This window comes from Solanum pennellii, chromosome 12 (genome assembly GCF_001406875.1).
Source record: "Solanum pennellii chromosome 12, SPENNV200".
Lineage (NCBI taxonomy): Eukaryota > Viridiplantae > Streptophyta > Magnoliopsida > Solanales > Solanaceae > Solanum > Solanum pennellii.
In genome coordinates this window covers 49,639,503-49,644,601 of record NC_028648.1, presented here as the reverse complement: position 1 = coordinate 49,644,601, position 5,099 = coordinate 49,639,503, and the positions used below count along the sequence as shown (strand labels likewise).

General features: G+C 33.9%; 1 non-coding gene across 1 annotated transcript; it reads left to right on the top strand.

Moving 5' to 3' along the window:
• The first annotated feature begins 2,090 nt into the window (after window positions 1-2,090).
• On the top strand, window positions 2,091-2,197 carry LOC114075447. Its single transcript, XR_003575894.1, has one exon. It is a non-coding gene; the product is annotated as a small nucleolar RNA R71 (small nucleolar RNA).
• Window positions 2,198-5,099: the final 2,902 nt, after the last annotated feature.

The following is a 5,099-nucleotide window of genomic DNA, read 5'->3' as shown; positions in this document are numbered from 1 at the left end:
TATACCCATACTTAGTACGAGTGTGTACTAACCCCATACAATATCTAATTTTAGGTGCAGGCACATGTGGACATTAAAGCTTACAGTACGACGTTGCAGCTATCCAGACGTCGAACTTTCATCCGGATTTGGTAGGCCCGCATGCTTTCAAGGATGTCAATTGTTATTTTCTATCTCAGATGTAGGCTTTAGCTAGTGGAGCATGTTCCACTAGTATTTCATTTCCACTTTCATTTCAGACTTTGTATTGGTGTCGTTTTGGCAAAAGAATATGTTTAATGAAATTATGAACTATTTCTTTCCTTTGATAATTTTAATATTAGATAGTTGATTGTGAACGTTTATGAGTAAGTAGAATGACTTACACGAATGTTAAGTAACAAAAAGTTAAAATTTTCTGCTAAATTTAACCTAGATGAAGTAACAATGACGTATGTAGGCTTGTCTGCGACCTCTGAGAGGTCAATGACACCAGTCTCGTCTAGGTCTAGATTCCGGTCGTGACAGGTCCTCATGCATTCGAGGTTGTCTGCTGTTATGTTTCTAGCTTAGTAATAGGTTTAGGCTAGTGGAGCATGTTCCACTAGTATTTCGTTCCTATTTTGTTCAGAATTATGTAATTGTGCCATTTTGGCAATTGTTACTTATGTTATAAGACTATTTATTTCAATATTGAATGATTCTTTTTAGATGGTTGATACACATAAGCAATGAACTTCTTTATACACATATGCATGTTATAACTATGAAGTCTATGTACACTTCAAACAAAATAAAAAGTTTCATATTTTTCAGCTAAAATTAAACTATCGAATGTAATGACGACGTAAGTAGGCTTGTCTGCGACCTCTGAGATGTCAACGATGCCAGTTTCAGCTAGGGTCTAGATTCCGGTCGTGACAAGTAAAACTAACAAGATCTTTCAATCTAGTGGGAAGCTTATTCTGGATTCTAGGGTTGCACTCTTTAGTAAGTGCAACAATCTCATACTCTGTCAGCCTTCTTTTGTTGGCTAGGATCACCTTCACATACTTCGCATACCTAGGTATATCCTGCAAAACATCTACCAACGACAAGTTAATGTGAACCTGTTTTAAGAGAGAGATAAACTTACCAAAAACATTCATCCCTCTTCTATTTATTGAACTTCTAAGGAAATGGAGGAGGTGGTTTTAAAATTGGTTGCACTTTTTCTTCTTGTGCAACTACTTCACTCTCCTTAGGTTCACTCTCTTTGTTCACAACCTTAGTGTTTCTTTTCTTGGGATCTAGATCCTCCAATTATAAACCACCGTGTGATCACGGCGTTTACCTATTTAGGATTGGGGTCAGTATTTCCAGGAAACCCTCTTTGCGGTCGTGAGTGTTAGGCACTAGCAAACTGCTTGAATTGCTTCTCCATGTTTTGTGTAGCCAACTGGCTAATTCTCACATTTACGGCTAACTGAGTTTGATTAGACATGATCTTGTTTAGCATCTCCTCCATAATTATGCTTCCAGATTGTTGTTTTGGTTGCTCCCGTTGAGCCTGTGGTTGGTAACATGGGCATTGCCTTGAGGCCTATATTGGTTTTGTCCTTGGCCCTGATTTTGATTTTCACCCCAAGAAAAGTTTGGGTGGTTTTGCCAACTCGGGTTATATGTGTTTCTGTATTTCTATTGACCTCCTCCTCACTAGGCATTCCTTACAAAATTTACAGAATACGGGTTTGCACCACCTACCTGCACTGTGATCTCTTCCTCGACATATCTCACACTAAGATGGTGGTTGTTTATCTGCATTCACTTGTGAGGGCTACTGCCCCAATGCGAAATTGCTAAAGTTTGTACTCATTATATTGTTCATAGAAGAAATCTATGCAGTTAAAGCAGTCATAGCATCTACTTCTAGCATCCCTGCAATTTTCTGTAACACAGGTTTCATTCCACCGCCATTCCATTCCGGATTGCCTTGAGAAATTTGATTCAACAAGGTAAAAAGTTTAGCATAAGTCTTTTGCAAAGTCTGAGCACTTGCAGCTGAATCAAGTAAAATCTTAGTGTTGGGATTCAATCATTTAATGAAGGTATGGACTAACACCTCTTTAGATTGATGATGATGAGGGAAGCTAATTAACATCGATTTAAACCTGTCCCAAGCTTGGTACAAGTTTTCTCTACCTTTCTGTCTGAAACCTAAGCTATCACTCCTCAACTTAGCTGTTTTTCTAGATGGAAAAAATCTTATAAGGAACTTCTATGCTAAATCATTCAAGGTGGTGATTGAGTTCGCAGGCTCTGAATTTAGCCATCTTTGTTTCCAACGCAGAGAAAACGAAAATAAAGTGAGTCTTACGTAATCTTTGTTATTGCAGTGTAAAAATCACTAATCTCGAGGAAGTTATCTATATGAATTGTAGGATCCTTGTGTGATAAACCATAAAAATTGTCCATTTGCATTGTGTGCAAAATTTGCATCACACTCTGCTTCAATTCAAACCTCCGACCAGGTTATATTTCTGAATCCACAAAGCCACATTGGTGGGGCATGAAATTCCCACATCTCGTACTCTCAAAGCAGCCATTGTTTCAGGTTCTTCTTCCTCCATTTTCGTTACAGGAGATTCTGTTACACTAATAATAAGAGGAACTGAATATGTAATTCATCTCCACCTTTTACGTAAGTTTAAGAATCATTTCGGTTATGATAGAGGCGATAACAATCCTTGATCATCGTCTAGTTTGGAGTTTCAAAACAATCTGCAACAATGAAATGTTAAGAGCAAGTTGTCAACACTTGCGTTTTAACTTTAGAAATCAAAAAAATCAAATACATTCTAATTCCAAAGTCCCGGACACGGCGCTAAAAATGTGTTGCATAAAAAAAACACGCAAGTGCATATGGTTGTACAAGTAATAAAGTGGCTCTATTTGAAAGTCAGGTATCGTACCCACAGGGATTCACGCTTAGAAACAATTAATTTTTCTCAAGTATCAGTTAAAAACAAATGAATGTCCAAATTTTAAAGATTATTTATTTTCTACTTCTAAATTTATAATGAAATGTAACACACGCGATTCAATTTCTAAGGTTTCAAACAATGATTTGGGAAAGGTCCGTGGAGGCAGCTTTTATCAAGACTCATGCAATCAATATCATTTAATGGATTATTAACAAACTATTGAACCAATGAATTACAGGGTTAGATATATGATTATGGTCTCCCAACCGCTAATCGCCTACGATAGATAACACTCTAACTACATCGTTGAGCGGGGATAGGATGATTACATATCGAGCATTAAGTTATTTTCCTATATAGTGACCCAAGCAAGGTTTCTAGGTATATCTCTATCCTAGAAACGAATCAAGTCTAGCTGTTTAGAGCTAAACAAGCTCCTTATGCCCCACGTTCTATCATTTTATTCCTCTTTCGAGTTTAATTCGGAGAATAAATTTATTTCTATGGTGATCAATCATGAAATACGAAAAATAAGAACATAAGAAAGATTCATGGGATAGTTCATAATAAACCCAATAGCAAACTCAATAGATTACAATCATCATGTAGTCACAACCCTAGAAGTAGAGTATTTAGCTAGTCATAATTCGAAAAAGAGTTTAAGAAATAACCTTAAAAACTCTCGAAAACGTACTCCAAAGTCGTTCTTCAAAACTCAAAAAAAGAATATTTAATAAAACAAAATAATGACCTATTTATACTAAAAGTCGAGACGGCCAAATCTGGGACTCAGGCGCGCGACGCGGAGGGACTTCTAATTATGATCCCAGACATTTTGGTCTCCTCAACGACGTGGGCACTCCACGGAGTGCTTCTTTGATTAAAACATGGGATTTATTCTCCGCGGTGCGTGATCACATCCTACATTTGATTGGAGAGGAAATTGAATCCTCCGCAAAATTACGCGATCCAAATTATCGATCCATTCCACGACGCGCGAGCTACACGGGCTTGCCTTAGTGGCTTTTTCTCCAGCTTCTTTCTTGCTCTCTTTTTACTTTAATCATCTATGCTCTTCCTTTGTCCCTTTTTGTGTTTGTTTCTCCCATTAAGCTCACTTACAACACTAATCATGTTGGTTAGCTTAAATACAACTAAAATACTCTATAAGGCTACAAACGAATAAATTTTGAATTCAAACGATACTTAAATGCGGACATAATTAGCATTCTAGGCATATAAATATGCCTAAGATTAAAGGACACTTTGGTAATTGGATTTGATGTAACTGAGTGTAATAACGTCGTCTGTCTAGTTTGGTTGGATAAGTAATTACTTGGTTAGCAGGTAATTGATGTAATTGACAGAGATAATTACACTCTACAATTCTAACTATGAATTGTTGGTAATTACATATTACTTTTAAATTTATTTTAAAAAATAAACTACTTTTTAATTTTTTTTTTTAATTTCGTTTTGTTTAATTTCGCTTACTTCTACTATTTTAATTTCTTTTTCTATTTTTATTATTTTAAAAGTTCATTTTTATTTTATATAATTATATTTCATTTTCTTCTTGTTCTCAACTCTAGTTTTCGTATTTTATGCAATTTTTTTTAATATTAACTATTTTATTGTGTCATGCTTATTTTCTCATTATCATAATTTTATTAGTATTCTAATTTTTAAATTAAAAGAGAATTTATTGTAAGTAAGGTTATAGACTTACACTTCTTAAAAAATATATAAATAAAAATAAATCAATGTATGTTATGTTGAAATTTGCTATAAGAGTATTATGTTAATTTTTTTTGTTTTGAATTTATAACTTATGTTATATTTTCAGTCTCATTTGTTTTGATAATATTGAATTCACATTGCGCGTCATTTTTAAATTAGACTTGATAGAATATCTTTTGTCAAAAGTTAATAATTTATGACATTTTATTTATATATTAATCTTTTTATCAAACATGCATTTCACAAAGTTCGTAGAAACTTCATATTTTTAGTTTTTATGATCAATTCAGTTGATGTATATAAATTTGACAAAATATAAATCAATTGTTTTTCATAATATTAGTTGAAGAATATATGTTTATTAATTAATATATTTTAAAATATATATATATATATATATATATATATACTTTTAAA